Genomic DNA, 16,759 nt, shown 5'->3' with positions numbered 1-16,759 from the left:
TCTCTCTCTCTCTCCCTCCTGTTACTCTGAATCTCAAAGCAAATAATTAAATCTTTTTTTAAAAAGAGAGATAAATAATAAATCATTGACTTTAACTTGTGGTCCCATTCAGGAGTCAGTCTTCTCTGTATACGTGGGTTAGGAGCCCCCCTCCCTGCAGTCTTCAAGGAGCTCATTTCCAGGGCCTGCAGCCTGTGTTTGACCTCAGCCAAGACTCTGTGGGAGGAGGAGCCCCCGGAGAATCAGAGGGGTTAGAAACTGCTGACCCATTCATCTGGAACATTCGGAAATGGTGCAGCTGGTGGCAGCCAGGATCTGAAAGAAAAATTTAGATGTCATTTTTTGGCTCATTTTCCTCAAACTTTTTGCAGCAAGTTTTTCATTATTTCATTGCTTAACCAAGAGGGAGGTAGGCAATACTTTACTGGAAAATTGCTATGGACTTCATCGTCTGAGGTATAGAATAAGCCTTCCATAAATATTTTACAAACTGGGAGAACCCAGTCCCTCAGTCCTGCCCTTCTTCAGGTGGCAGGAAGGAACACCTGAACCAAGTGGACTCAAATGGCATTTGCAGTCTTTGTCCTAAGATTAGTTGGCACTACGTGGAACTGTCATTTTCATAGGTGAAAATCAGCTATTTTCTATAGATCAACATATTGTACATTTAAATGTGCTACATCATCACTAGAAACAAGTCAAGACTGAATCCTGCTGATGGTAGAGAAGTCTGGATGGTAAATCAGGCCAGCAGCAGCCTTCTGGGAGAATGAAGCACCCAAGTGGACAAAAAGACAGCATAACTGCACAGCCAGTTCTCAGTGTGTGTGTGTGTGTGTGTGTGTGTGTGAAGGCACTCCATTCTCTCAAGATGCTGGTTGAGGAAAAAAGAAAATGACCTGCTTGGGAAATGCTCCAAACAACATTCCTTTCCTAGAGCTTCTGAATGCGTACCGAAGCATCACCGTAGCGCATCAATGAATCTGAGTGCTCCTACAGTAAAGAAAGTAGTTTAGCCATCTTCATTGAGCCCAGGACATTCCATGTTTATCTGACTAGTGGCATCTGATTTGAATGCAGTAGTACAGAATTAGCGAGAGCTACTTCTGCCCTATGATCCCACTGCCCCAGTCTCTCTCAATCCCTGTCTCCCTAGGCCTGAATCCTTTATATTTTAACCTGAGAAATAGAGGCCCCTGACACAGGTCCATGCCAGCTCTTCCTCACTGTTTCCACCACACAATGGGAAGTGAGCAGACTGTACATATTTATGTTCAGTTTGTCCAGGCCTCACAATCAACGCCATCAACACAGGGTCGGTGTGTATTAGTGAATGATATTAATGGAAATTGCAGGAATAATCATCCTTGTCATTCATTATACATCTCTTACATTTTTAATATCTCTCAAGTATGTTGCGTTTCTCACATTGAGTCAGGGAAGTGGCATTTTGCCCCCATTGTATAGACAAACTTCAGTTGAGTTCGTGGCTGCAGTGGGGATTAAATGGCACCAGCTTCAACGCTCCCTCCATCTCATTAGTAAGAGCAGCATTTATATAGTACTTACTGTGGGCTCAGAACAGAATTTTACCTCATGTAATTCATAATAAACCAATAGATACTATTACTATCATTTTTTTCAGTTGGGGAAACAGGTTGAAGAAGTTAACCGATGAAAATAAAGTCACAAAGCTAGAAAGAGGCAAGGCTGAAATTCAGACTAAGGCTGCATAGTGAGCAGTTCTACAATAAGGAAAGGCTTTTAACCGTGTTTAACTTAAAACCCAGGACTTTCCCAACTTACTTGACTAGGGAATCATTATTTGCAGATAATGCCTATGATCGGGGTTAACAGGTTTGGCCAACATAGTTTAGGCATCACAGAACTAGCTTCCTCCCTTCATCTAGGCCCCTTTAATCTTTGCCAACCCAGAGCCCATGTGTCTTTACTTACCAGCTCCTGTAGACCCTGCTTGCAGAGGCCAAGTGTCAAAAACAGTCCGTTTGTACTCTTGATTCACTATAAAAAACTTCTAATATGGCCAAAGCAGTATAATAGCTTTGTAAAAAATTTTTCCTTTAGAAGTCTATTTATTTATTTGAAAGTCAGAATTAGAGAGAAAGAGAGAGAGAGAGAGAAAGAGAGAGAGAGAAAGAGAGAGAGATATCTTCCATCCACTGGTTCACTCCCTAGATGCCACAACAGCTGGGGATGGGTGCCAAAGCCTGGAGCTTCATCCAGATCTCCCACATGGGTGGCAGGGACTCAAGTACTTAAGCCATCTTCTACTGCTTTTCCCAGACCATTAGCAGGGAGATAGGTTGGAAGTGGAGCAGCCAGGACACCAACCGGCATCTATATAGGATGCTGGCATTGCAGGTGGCAGCTTTACCTGCTATGCCACAGAGCCGACCCCATGTTTGTAAAGGTTAATGCAGAGTAAATAGTTTCAGAATAGAAAATGACTTTTTCCTCTCACATCCACATAGAGAAAAACAATCATTGTGCTTTGAGTAAACGAAAAATACTAAAAAACTTAGAGGGCACTAGTATTATGAAACTATGAATTAAAGTATGAATAGCAAGTTCTATGAAGGTCTTGTAAAAGAATTGAGCTCAACATGAGATGCCTTAAATTTCACCACCATTGGGATTGGTAAGCTGTAACATTTATTGGCTGTTTCTTTTGGGTCCGGCACTCTGCCCTGTGCTTTACATGGATTATCTCATCTCATAACAACTCTATGAGATGGATGCTGTTGGTATTCCCAAATTGCAGAAGCCAAAACCAAGGCTCTAAGAGTTTAAGTAACTTGTCCAAGATTGCATAGCTATTTAGCAAGTGGCAGAGCGAGGATATGAAGGGATAAACCTGGCTTCTAAGTGTCCCCACTAATTTAGATGCCAACTCTGGGATGTATAAAATAAAGCCCACCATGAGTCCCAGGTTCTAACAAAGTCATCATTTGCTTTTTACAAACCCTATATTAAAAGGTACATGACATCTGCCAAACGGTTATCCTTGGGGAACCTTCAAAACCTGTCAGCTGGAAATAAGATTGTAGAGGGGGAAACCATAAAACCTTTAATTGCTCCAAGATGATATGTTGGTTTGGTAGATCTGGCTCATTTCAAAAGGAAGTTTTTCAAGACAGTATTACTGGCATTAAAGAAACATGATTTGAGTTCTCACCTTACAAAAATCATAGTAGTCATTTCCAGGTTGGATGAAAACTGTATTGTAATCTCTTACTAAGCTGGAGAAAACCAATGCTGTGCACACTAAGGTACATTCTGCATCTTTCTTCACTTCACCAAAGACTCTCACGGGGTTTTTTAGTGTTCATAGTTACTCAAAGCACCAAGAATTATTTTTATCTATATGGGCATTAGAGCAAAACATCAGTTTATATCCTAAAATGGTTTATTTTATATTAACTTTTCAAATGTACTATTTGATTATATTACAAGGCTTTAAAAGAGAACCAAGATGGCATTTAAGAAAGTATTGCGAGCCGGCGCCGTGGCTCAATAGGCTAATCCTCCACCTTGCGGCGCCGGCACACCGGGTTCGAGTCCCGGTTGGGGCGCCGGATTCTGTCCCGGTTGCCCCTCTTCCAGGCCAGCTCTCTGCTATGGCCAGGGAGTGCAGTGGAGGATGGCCCAGGTGCTTGGGCCCTGCACCCCATGGGAGACCAGGAAAAGCACCTGGCTCCTGGCTCCTGCCAGGATCAGCGCGGTGCGCCGGCTGCAGCGGCGGCCATTAGAGGGTGAACCAACGGCAAAAAGGAAGACCTTTCTCTCTCTGTCTCTCTCTCTCACTGTCCACTCTGCCTGTCAAAAAAAAAAAAAAAAAAAAAAAAAAAAAAAGAAAGTATTGCAAAATCTGAAGTCACTGAAGATTCAAATAGTTCATTGTATTCTTAAAAAAAAAAACAACTATAGAAGGATTTTTCAAGGAGGCAAAAGAGATGAAAACAAAAGGTAAAAATGACAATTTAATGAGGCATAAAGGCTGTCTTGAGAATTTGCACCTAAAGAAAACATTTAAATCAAAAACTCATGGAATAGCCGGCGCCGTGGCTCACTAGGCTAATCCTCCGCCTTGCGGCCACTGGCACACCGGGTTCTAGTCCCGGTCGGGGCGCTGCATTCTGTCCTGGTTGCCCTTCTTCCAGGCCAGCTCTCTGCTATGGCCCAGGAGTGCAGTGTAGGATGGTCCAAGTACTTGGGCCCTGCACCCCATGGGAGACCAGGAGAAGCACCTGGCTCCTGCCATCGGATCAGCGCGGTGCGCCGGCCACGGCGGCCTTTGGAGGGTGAACCAACGGCAAAAGAAGACCTTTCTCTCTGTCTCTCTCACTGTCCACTCTGCCTGTCAAAAAAAAAAAAAAAAAAACTCATGGAATAAACAATGCTGGGAGGCATGACAGCATGGGATTAGGAACAAAGGCTCAAAGACTCACAGCCTGGGTTCACTCATTAGGTATGTGACCTTGTGCAAGATACCTCTCCTGCCTGTACTTGGCTCCTTTCAATTTAAAGGAGGTTACTAATAAGGTCTACCTCATAAGGTTGTGTACTAAGGAAATTAAATAACACAATATAGAAAAAGTCTTGAGGAGAATGTCTGGTAAATGCCTGATCACTATTAGCTATTGAAAGTAGAAAATGTCATTCTATAGTGCAGCATGCCTGGATGTGTATGCAGAAGGTAAATTAAACAAAGGCACACTAAGAAAACAAGTTAAAACAAAATGAGTATACCTGTAGGTGTACTGATGGTTAATATAGCTGACACATTGTAAGTGCTTAGAAAATACAGAATGAATGAATCAAACAATCAATGCAGTCCCAGGAAGAAAAGCTTACTCTAAGAAAAGCTAATTTCTTTTTTATTTATTTGAAAGTCAGAGTTACACAGAGAAAGGAGAGACAGACAGAGAGGTCTTCCATCTGCTGGTTCACTCCCTATTGGCCGCAACAGTCAGACCTATACTGACCCGAAGCCAGGAGCTAGGAGCTTCTTCCTGATTTCCCACGTGGGTGCAGGGGCCCAAGGACTTGGGCCGTCTTCCACTGCTTTCCCAGGCCATAGCAGAGAGCTGGATCGGAAGTGGAGCAGCTGGGTCTCTAACCAGCGCCCATATGGGATGCTGGCACTGCAGGCGGCAGCTTTACCTGCTACGCCACAGCGCCAACCCAAAAGCTAATCCGAAGGAAGGAGCCAGGTGCTTCTCCTGGTCTCCCATGGGGTGCAGGGCCCAAGCACTTGGGTCATCCTCCACTGCACTCCCAGGCCACAGCAGAGAGCTGGCCTGGAAGAGGGGCAACTGGGACAGAATCTGGCGCCCCAACCGGGACTAGAACCCGGTGTGCCAGCGCTGCAAGATGGAAGATTAGCCTATTGAGCTGCGGCGCCGGCCCAAAAGCTAATTTCTTTGCCTACTGCAGGCCTCTTGATCCCATCTAATCCAACCATACAAAAGAAATTATTACCCACCATTACCGAGAACAGGCTTTCTATGCCTCACACAGCACCTCAGTTCAATGCAGTAAATTTTTAACTTTTTCCAAAGCTAGTCTAAAATACATAAAAGGTCACAGTGAACTTAGAAACAAAAACTCTAAGTGACTTCAACATCATGACAGGAGAAAAAGATGCTTAAAGATAAAGGTATATTTAACGCATCCTTTATTTCTGCCCAAATGATGTGATTTCAAATGAATGAATGTAGTGTGAAAAGGATAACCATAAAAGAAGAGGAATGAGTGGAGTAGGAAGCAGGAATGGGAAGAAGTCAGGGATGATGGTGATTTTCCTGCGCTCAGAGGGCTATCATTATTCCATGTTCCTTTAGTTCGGTTACGTACCTTCAGAAATGACTTCGGCTTCCTTCCAATTCTGAACCATGAGTAAATCCCAAACACATTCGACAACAATATGTTCCTCTTGCGTAAACGTCTCTTCTAGGCCACATACATAATTAAAATCCTGTTGACTCAGGAATAACAGCTCAGAACTGAATGTCCAAACTCTGTAACTTGCCTCCTTCTCTAACCAGACAGCACAGCTGCCAAGAGCTTCTGGGCCCTCTGCCTCCTCCCTGCATGTACCATTATTGTCCATTCTGTATAGATGGTATAGAGTTGATCGACCAAGGTCTGCCAGAAAAGGTTCCTGACTACTTATTTAAACTTTGTTGTGTACACATGTGACCAAAAACACAGTGTACTGAAGCAAAAGAAAAAAGGAGGTGGAGTGGGAGGGATATGCCTAGCCATTCTTTTTTTCCACGGAAATGCAATGAAAGGCAAAGCACTATAGGGATACTGTTTTGTAAAGCAAAATTCACATAAAGTGAAAGAATATTTTAAAAAGTAGTTTCCAACATGTGACATGAGGAAATAGATCTTCAAAGATCTCCAGAACATACACATGAGGCGTAAAATCAGGCTGCCCTTGGCCTTTGGGCAGCACCAGATTCAAGCCAGACATGAAAATCTATCCTATTTTTAAAGACCTCTAAAGAAAGAGATTGCACAATATTTCTTAGGAAGTTGTTCCAATATTCCTCCCAGCCATAAAACTCTTAACATTCTAACCCAAATCCCTCACGCTCTAGTTACAGCCCATTTCCCTAAAGTTGGGGTGAAGGACAGTCGCTCACTCACCACACTAAATTAGGAGAATATTCCCACTGATGTGTATTTTTTTCAGTCATGGAAATTAAATACACAGCCTGAGTTGCTTGGATCTCTTCTATTCCCTCCAAAATATTTAGATAAGATGTTGGCTCTTTTTCAGTTTTCTGAAAACTCTCCATCCTTCCACAAATTTTCAGAGAGATCTGTCCACCCTCTAAAGCCTTTCTTCAACTATTTTAGTTTGTATCTAGATGAGCTGCAGGTAATTGCAGATTTTATGTATCTAATTAAGTTTTTAACTAGATAGTTCCCTGCTTATGCTCAATTTTCTAACTTATTCCAGATGAAAAGTGGTCATGAAACTTCAGGGCACACTAGAAAATTAAGGAAATTTAGCAATAAGATGGCCCGGAGCTGGCACTGTGGCACAGTGGGTTAAGCCACCATTTGCCATGCCAACATCCCATATCAGAGTGCTGGTTTATATTCCAACTGCTCTGCTTTTAATCTAGCTTCCTGCTATTGCACTCAGGAAGGCAGTAGTAGATGGCCCAAGTACCTGGGCCCCTGCTACCCATGTGGGAGACCCAGATGGGGTTCCTGGCTCCTGGCTTTAGCCTGGCCCAGACCTGGCTATCACAAGCATTTGGGGCGTAAACCAGCAGATGGAAGATCTCTCTCCCTTCTGCCTTCCCCTCCCTACTCTGACTTTTAAGTAAATGTCTTTAAAACCAATCCTCCTCCCACCGCTACTCAAAAAACAAAATGTTTGAAAAATAATAATAGGGGCCGGTGCTGTGGCGTAGAGGGGAAAGCCGCCTCCTGCAGTGGTGACATCCCATATGGGTGCCGGTTTGGGTGCTGGCTGTTCCACTTTTGATCCAGCTCTCTGCTATGGCCTGGGAAAGCAGTAGAAGATGGCCCAAGTCCTTGGGTCCCTGCACCCGCGTGGGAGACCTGGAGGAAGCTTCGGATCAGCACAGCTCCAGCTGTTGTGGCCATCTGGGGAGCAAACCAGCAGATGGAAAATCTTTCTCTCTCTCTGCCTCTCCTCTCTCTGTGTAACTCTGACTTTCAAATAAATAAATACATCTTTTAAAAAAGAAAAAGAAAAATAATAATAGGATATCCAAGTCTTAACCCAGATCCAACAAACTATAATCTCTTGCACCCTTGCAGCTTCTAGTAATTCTCATTCAAAGGTCTTCATTGGATTTAGTTAACAACTGCATTTTAAGAAATATCATCAAAACCATTATTAAAAATGCAACACAAGCATGCAAGAAATGAAAAAAAAAACAGTAAACAGATAAGTTCTTTGCTTTTACTAAAGCCAATTCTGCTTTTATGCTTAAATCTGACACATTAACAGAGCCAGGCATGTAGCACTGTACTGAATGTAGACCTCACAAGTCCCATTAGCAGGAAAATCAGAACCAAACCTAATCCATTCCTATGTGATTTTCACACTAGAACTAAATTCATTGCCAACAGGCTATTGATGCATTATACATTATCACATGAAAATGTGATTATGACAAATACAAGACTGCCACTGTCTGCAAATATATAATGCATTCAACATAAGTTATGCAGTAACTTGCTCTAATTTTAAGCTGATTTCCATGGATATGAGTTTATTCAAAGGACCCTGAATGGCAAAGTAAAGAAAGAACCAACTATTGTATACAATGCCATGGAAATAGAAACAACAACAGAATGAGAAGAGCTGAGAGGGGCTGCAGAGTTCTTATGTGAGAGGCAGCAGCATCTTTTCCAAAAAATTGTAAGTGACTCCAGGCAACCTGTGCTCAGATCCTAAACCATACGGTATTATTATGATGACTTGGATTTCCCTGAAAGGGAAGCACCTAGGGCCCTCACCCATGACTTGCCCAGGTAGGCTTGGTATCATTTCTTTCTCTGACATCATTAAGCATCAGCGTAGGATTACCCTAAAGGGCTGCCTCAGATAGTCTCTGCTCTGTGTTCCCCTACAAGTACATGGGCAGGGGGAAGAGTTCTCAAAGCTACTAAAGTATCCACAGAAATGTAGGTGGAAATGAAAGGGCTGAGAAAATGCTGCCAAAGGAAAGAAGTGGAAGAAGTAAAAAGATGGGAGCCAGATGCCAAAAGGTATTCAAAGATAATGCAAGTATACAAAGAGCTATCTTCATACCAATTTGTCTTTGTGTCCATAAAAGTGTCCCCGTGGAATCAATACACTTAGCACTGTTAACCAGCTTCTCTTTGGATTCATGGCCTCGGCCTTTTTCTTGTTCTCTACACTTTCAAGTCCTTTTTCCCCCTGGTTCCTTTGTTTACTTTTCAATTAATAGTCTAAATGTTGTTTTTCTCTAGAGTCTCCATTCTTCATCTTCTTCTCTTTTGCTCACTCTTCTTGTCTTTTAAAAAATCTTAAACCACCACCTGCAAGTGCAGGTTCACATCATGATTGCTCCACCTCTAATCCAGCTCTATGCTAATGTTTCTGGGAAGGCAGCAGAAGATGGCCCAAGTGTTTGGATCCCTGGCATTCACATGGGAGACCTGTATGGAGTTCTTGGTTCCTGACTTCAGCCTAGCAGTCATTTGGGGAGTGAAACAGTGGATAAAAAAAATAAAATAAAATAAAATCTCTTCGTGTGTGTGTTTTTCTCTGTTTCTTTTTTCTTTTTTCTTTTTTTTTTTTTTTTTTTTTTTTTGACAGGCAGAGTGGACAGTGAGAGAGAGAGAGAGACAGAGAGAAAGGTCTTCCTTTGCCATTGGTTCACCCTCCAATGGACACCGCGGCTGGAGTGCTGCGGCCGGCGCACCGCGCTGATCCGATGGCAGGAGCCAGGGGCTTCTCCTGGTCTCCCATGGGGTGCAGGGCCCAAGCACTTGGGCCATCCTCCACTGCACTCCCGGGCCACAGTGGGGAGCTGGCCTGGAAGAGGGGCAACCGGGACAGAATCTGGCGCCCCAACCGGGACTAGAACCTGGTGTGCCGGCGCCGCTAGGCTGAGGATTAGCCTAGTGAGCCGTGGCACTCTCTCTGTTTCTTCTCTCTCTCTAACTCTGCCTTTCAAATAAAATAAATAAATCAATTAAAAAAAATCTTATCAGGGGCCGGTGCTGTGGCTTGAAGGGTAAGAGCCTGCAGTGCCGGCATCCCATGTGGGCACCGGTTCGAGTCCCGGCTGCTCCACTTCTGATTTGACTCTCTGTTATGGCCTGGGAGAGCGGTGGAGGGTGGCCCAGGTCCTTGGGCCCCTGCACCCTCGTTGGAGACCTGGAGGAATTGCTCCTAGCTTCTGGCTTCCGATCAGCACAGCTCCAGCCATTGTGGCCAATTGGGGAGTGAACCAGCGGATGGAGGACCTTTCTCTCTGCTTCTCCTTCTTTCTCTGTGTAACTCTGCCTTTCAAATAAATAAATAAATCTTAAAAAAAAATCTTATCTACATCCATGGTTTCAATTTTCACCTAAATGAAAATTACTCTAAAATACTTTAAGCATCATCTCCTTCCAGAGTGAAGTTACAGATTTCTAAATGTTTTTTGGGCATCCCATTGTGGGCCTGCCTCATGGCTGAGTTGAATTCAGTATGTCCCAAATCAAGCAGCTTTGCTTCCATACTTGCTTCATTTTCTGCATCTTTTGTCTATTAGTGGTACTATCTCTCCATCATACCCAAGCCCTGTCAATAGCAACTCTAAGGCAAAGCACCTGCCATTCACTTTCATGGGTTCTGCCCTGGATTAGCCCTTAAATAACTAACACCTCTTCAGACTATTGCAATAGTTTCCCAGAATCAACTGAGTCTTCATATTACTGACAGGTAATGTTGATGCCAGTAGTAGTCCTTTGTCCATGACTATAATGAAATACCTGAGGCTGGGTACTTTGGGGAGAAAAGAGGTTTATTTAGCTCATAGTCTGGACTTTAAAGGCAATGGCTTTAAAGTGTGCTTGGCTCCCGATGAAGGCCTCATGGCAGATGGCTTCAAATGTTGGCAATTACATTGTAAGGAAGAAAGCCAAAGAGAGACTGGGGTTCCACAGACCCATGTTCATCCTTTCTGAGGACAGGGCCCCCCTCCAAGACCTAAACCTCCATTAGACCCCACCTCTTAAAGGTCCAACCATGGGGCCAGCACTGTGGTGAGCAGGTTAAGCCACCACCTTTAGTGTGGCAGCCCATATTGGAGCCCCATTTTGGGTCTGACTACTCTACTTCTGATCCAGCTTCCTGTTAATGTGCCTGGAAAAGCAGTGGAAGATCTCCATGTGCAAGACCCAGATGGAGTTCCTGGCTCCTGAATTCATGCTAGTTCAGAGTTTGCTGTTATGGCCAATTGGGAAGTGAAATCTCTAACTCTGCGTCTTCTTTTCTCTTTCCATTGATCTTTCAAATAAATAAATAAATATTGAAAAAAAAAAAAGGTCCTGCCACCTCTTAATGTTACCACATTGGGGACCAAGCTTCCAATACATAAACCTTTGAGGAAAACCACATCCAAACAATAGCAACCTGATTCAAATTTCTTCTTTTTGAAATCTTCAATAGTTTTTCATTGCCTATCAAACTTGTACAATTCTAGGGTGGGAGGGACGGTATGGGGGGGAAGCCATTGTAACACATGAGTCGTACTTTGGAAATTTATATTCATTAAATAAAAGATAAAAAAAAAACTTGTACAATTCTATTTTTACAAATATAGTAAGTTTACAGAGAACACTATGCAATAAGTATTTATCTAGACAATTTTACTTATTTCACTAAATAACTTGAAAAGTAGCTTATATGGGGGCATGAAAAAGATTATATGATTATGAAATATTAAACTATCTCCATCAATTGTGAATATATCATTGATTCAATAACCTCTTTCTAGGTGATAAGGAAATATTATATTAACTGTCCATATTGAGTATAAGATTTTTCTGCTTTCAGAAACATTAAAATGTGGAAAAATAATACAAATTTTTGAAACAAAGAACTAGCACATCACCCTCATTTTAAACCAACTCAATGATCTTTCCAAGATATCCAACATATTATATACCTTTTTTCTTTGTCCTGGAATTCAACTTTTTTTCCTCTTTGCACCTGCATGTTCCTTACCTTTTTCCAGATCTGTGCTTTGGCCTTGAATTCTATGAATCGCTCCTTACTACACATGTCCAAAGCAACTCAGCTTCAAAGTTTAGCTCAAACACTCGCCTCCTTCATTAACTCTTTTCTGATTCCCCAGATAAGAATGGCCTCTGATTCTCCAACATGAAATTTAATCTGAGTCTCCCATGTGAGCGCTGCTTATCACAGGCACATTAGCAGAGAGGTGGATCAGAAGTAGAGCAGCTGGCCCATAAGGGGCCATAAGGGATGCCAGCACTGCAGGCCAAGGCTTTAACCTGCTACACCACAATGCTGGCCCTAGTGATCGCGTTTTTATCAAAATTTTTTGAAGGAGGCTCTTTAGTGCTTAGGCTAAAGATAGCTTCATTTAAGAAATATAAAATCTGGGGTCAGTGCTGTGGTGCAGTGGGTTAAAGGCCTGACCTGAAGCACTGGCATCCCATATGGATGCCAGTTCTAGTCCCGGCTGCTCCTCTTCTGATCTGGCCCTCTGCTATGGCCTAGGATAGCAGTAGAAGATGGCCCAAGTCCTTGGGCCCCTGCACCCATGAGGGAGACCCGGAGGAAGTCCTGGCTCCTGGCTTCTGATTGGCACAGCTCCGGCCATTGCAGCCATCTGGGGAGTGAACCAGCGGATAAAAGAACTCTCTCTCTCTCTCTCTGCCTCTCTTCTCTCTGTGTAACTCTGACTTTCAAAAAAAATTATATAAAATCCTTTTAAACAACAACAAGAAGAAATTCCCCATGTGCTAAAATAGAAATTGTCGTTTTGTTCTTGTCACGGCCTAGAGGGGAAGGAGTTCCTGTAACTCTAAATATGTCTTAGCTCTAGCCCTAGTATTTCATAGGAAACTGCTATGTTTTTTAAACAAATTAAAATGACATATTTTGCAGACATTTTGTGGTATTCCTCATTATTGTAGTCTCAGACATTAATAAAGGATGCCATGTGGGTCTTAATGACTCGTTTGTTTATGTTTTATAGGTTATGGCAGAGATCTATGATGATCTCCCATGAAAACCCTTCATTTCGGTGGTAGAGTTTGCAAATATTTGGAAGCATATTGCTCTACACCGAAAATTTGTGTCCTTCCAGAATTCTTTTGTTGAAACCTAAACCCCAGTGTGATGGTGTTTGGAGTTTGGGCCCCTGGGAAGTCATTAGGTCATGAGGCCAGAGACTTCATAAATGGGATTAGAGCCCTTAGAAAAGTGACTCCAGTGGGCTCCTTTGCCTGTTGGGCCGTGGTGGGACACAGGGAGAAGACGACCCTCCGTGAACCAGGAAGTGGGTCCTGAACACAGGCAGAATTTTCCGGGATCTTGAGCTTAGATGTCCCTGCCTCCAGAAGCTTGAGAATGAGATGCCTGTTGTTAACCACTCAGCCCGTGCTGTGTCAGTTACAGCAGCCTAAATGGACTAAGACATATTTTCTCATTTATTCCTCAAAACCTCACCTTGTTGTAGATAGTAACATACAGATTTTTTTTTTTTTTTTGCAAATCAATAAACTGAAACTCTGAGGTGTTAAATAATCCTTTTACACAAGGCCACATAACCAAAGAATGGCACAAGTTAGACTTTCATCCAGATCTCTGTATTCTTGTGCCTGAATGTTGTCCATGATACTGCAAGGAAACTTGTATGGGAAACTGATGGCGGAGTCTGACAGATGGCTCTTGTGTCACATGACCTTTGAAAAGACACCAAGAGTGAGCACTCCTAAAGGCTGCAGCTTGGACATGCACAGAATCTATGTGATTTTATTGTGTTTCTTCAACCTGTTACTGTGTAGATTCTTAGAAAATCAGAATTCTGTACCCTTTCAAATCTCCTCTCCAGGTTCATTTGTTTACAGCTATCCAGCTAGAAACTCCTGTCACATGAAAAATAGGTGGTTTGTGTCACCTGTTATCTCATTTTCTCAGACCAAAGCCCAACACCATAAAGCCTGATAAATGATGATAAGATGCTAGGGTCCCAAGGCTAGAAGAGTGGTTTTCCAGTCTTTTTAAGGACACAGCCCACTGACTATTCATACTCTCAACCAATGTACTGATTTATGAAAAGCCACCCACAAACAAGAGGAAGTAACAGTATCAATGTTCAAATCCACCTTGTATAACCCCAAGTTACAATTTCATACACATACCCTACTTGAATGGTTAGCTTTATTTGGTCAATAATTGCCAAAGATGCAAAGGAAACAGGTTTCCAAACCACACCAAGGAAATCTGAAACGAATATATGTTGGTTGGCTAATACTGAGTGATTTCACAAAAATTGTACACATTTATACAATCTTTATTATCACCTTGAGAGATGCACATAATTATCCCAAGTTTATGGATAAGAATACTAAGCCCCAGGAAGGTTAAGGTACTCACCCAAGATCACACAGACAGAAAGGACTGGAGTTGGGATCCAAACTCTGTTTTCCTTCAAAGTCAATACTCTTAATGATTCTACTACACTGCTTGTCAGAGCTATGTTCATATAATGAGATGTAGATGAAGTTTTATTAAATATCAGATAATAATCCTTGTGAATTTTGTTCACAAGGGCCAATAGATATGATAAAAGACAGAAAAAAAATACAAAAAAAGAGAGACCCAAACCTTCCCTTGGTTTCCATTTCCTTTCTCCTCTCCAAAATTATTATTAAATTCTTACTCAACAACTAATTATACATATGTTCAATGCATTGAAAGTTAATTTTTTTGCTCAAACATTCTATTGTCTTAAGTAAAACAACTATAATATATGCAGGTTATGCTGGCATTTTTCTGGGTGACTGACTTCTGCAAGATAGGCATGAGACATTATTCACAATGCACACAGGAAACAAGCAACTCCCTCTACACCTGTGAGTCCTGTGGCTCTGGCCCATTGACCAGTGCCAAAAAGTTGCTCATTGATTTTTTTTTAACTTTTATTTAGCAAATATAAATTTCCAAAGTACAGCTTATGGATTACAATGGCTTTTCCCCCCATAACTTCCCTCCTGCCCGCAACCCTCCCAACTCCCGCTCCCTCTCCCATTCCATTCACATCAAGATTCATTTTCAATTATCAAAAAAAAAAAAAAAAAAAGTTGGTAATTTCAAGAAAACATACCAATACCAGGATACAATCCTTTAAAAAAATTTATTTATGTATTGGTTATTTATTTGAAAGGCAAAGAAAGGGAGGGGGAGAGAAAGAGATCTTTCATTTGCTGGTTCACTCCCTAAACGCTTGCTGGGGTAAGCCAGGCCAAAGCCAGGGACAGGAAACTCAATCTAGGTCTCCTACACGGGTGGTAGGGATCCAATTACTTGAGCCATCACCTCTGCCTCTCAGCATGTGAATTAGAAGGAAACCGGAATCAGAAGCAGAGCGGGAACTTGAATCAGGCAGTCCAGTAAAATACGCAGGAATCCCAAGCAGTGTTAAGTGCTCTGACAAACACCAAACCCGGCATGAAATTTTTTAAAAAGATTTTCTTATTTATTAGAAAGGCAGAGGTACAGAGAGGGAGAAATAAGGAAAGAGAATTTCCATCCACTGGTTTACTCCCCAAATGGCTGCAACAGCTGGAGCTGGGCCAGTCTGAAGCCAGGAGCCAGGTTTCCAACATGGGTGGCAGGGGCCCAAGTACTTGAGCCATTTTCCATTGCTTTCCTAGGCCATTAGCAGGGAACTGGAGCAGAAGTGAAGCATATGGGATGCTAGTGCCACAACCAGTGGCTTTACCTAATGTTACACCACAGTTCCAGCCCTGAAATCGTTTTTTTTTTTTGTTTTTTTTTTTGAAAGTCAGTTACAGGGGCGGGGGGGGGGGGGGCGGGGAAGATAGAGAGATTTTTTTTTCCATCAGCTGGTTCATTTCCCAAATGATCACACCCGCCAGGGCTATGCCAGACCAAAGCCAGAAGCCAGGTGCTTCATCTGGGTCTCACATGGGTGTAGGGGCCCAAGGACTTGGACCATCTTCCGCTGCTTCTCACAGGCTAAAGCAGAGAGCTGGATTGGAAGTGAAGCAGGTGACAAATGGCACCCATCATGTCACAACACCAGTCCCCCAGCATGCAATCTTGACATCTGGTAACACCTGGAATAGTAATTGATAGAACATTTAAAAAAAGGTAAATATAAGTACTTAAATTGGCCATGGTACAACTGGATAATGACAGGTACAGCTGTTCTGTTTGGGTAGCATGGCACCCTGTTTATACCAGAATACTTGTTTAAGTAATTGTTTGAATGTTTTGATGACTTTTATGCAGGTTTATTCATAAAAGTAGGACTGAAAATGAAAACTAAATATTGACACTATTGATAAGAAGGGTAAATCATAAACTTAATACAATTAAGTTGAACTTGAAGAGCAGTGGGCAATCCCCAAGCTGATAAACTGTTGATGATGGTGGAGGGGTTCCAGTCAGTACTCTAGGTGTCCAATGGTGAGTGAAAAGAATTAAATAGAGAATACAAGCAAAAGGGTAGAAATATGCGATTAAAAATTACATCCAAAAACAAGATGTTTGGGGGCTTTTATAGGAATTTTAGTCCTTTGGTGCTAGATCTCCATTTATAATAGGCAGGTCTATTATTTGATTTTTGCAGATCTGTTCATATTTTTAGGATTGCATTATGTTCTGATGTACATAGAGGACTGCCAGTACCTAGTTGTTTTGTCTACATCCTCATTCCTTTAAGTTAAACAAACAAATCGGATGTCAGAATGATGAAGACTGCAGAATAAGTGAAAAGAAACGAAAATAATTTAAGATCCAGGAGCTGGGGCAAGTATCCAGGTTTGTGCATGGGGAAGAGCTGAGACTAATGCAGCTGCAAACCGGCACCCAGCAGAGGCAGAGGCACATGAATGCTGCATTTTTTGATGGACAGAAAGCCTTTCCAGGGTTTCTGCCTTCTTTCAGACTTTGGAGGAATTAAAAAAAAAAAAAAAAAAACCTAGGTACATGAATTGCATTGAA

The 16,759-nt window shown here is 42.3% G+C and overlaps 1 long non-coding RNA gene across 4 annotated transcripts in view; it reads right to left on the bottom strand.

Moving 5' to 3' along the window:
- The window catches only part of LOC149125639 (uncharacterized), a 56,422-nt gene that overhangs the window by 8,025 nt on the left and 31,638 nt on the right, over positions 1-16,759 (bottom strand). For 2 of the 4 annotated variants that reach the window (XR_016237216.1, XR_016237217.1), the window contains exon 2: positions 91-315. This is a non-coding gene — a long non-coding RNA (uncharacterized LOC149125639). Of the gene's footprint in view, positions 1-90; positions 316-899; positions 994-16,759 lie in introns of all 4 variants that reach the window. The other 2 variants (XR_016237218.1, XR_016237215.1) reach the window with 2 other exon arrangements.

Source organism: Oryctolagus cuniculus, chromosome 7 (genome assembly GCF_051225735.1).
Source record: "Oryctolagus cuniculus isolate XC-2025 breed Fujian yellow rabbit chromosome 7, ASM5122573v1, whole genome shotgun sequence".
In the NCBI taxonomy this organism is placed as follows: domain Eukaryota; kingdom Metazoa; phylum Chordata; class Mammalia; order Lagomorpha; family Leporidae; genus Oryctolagus; species Oryctolagus cuniculus.
This window is presented reverse-complemented; position numbering and strand designations above follow the sequence as displayed.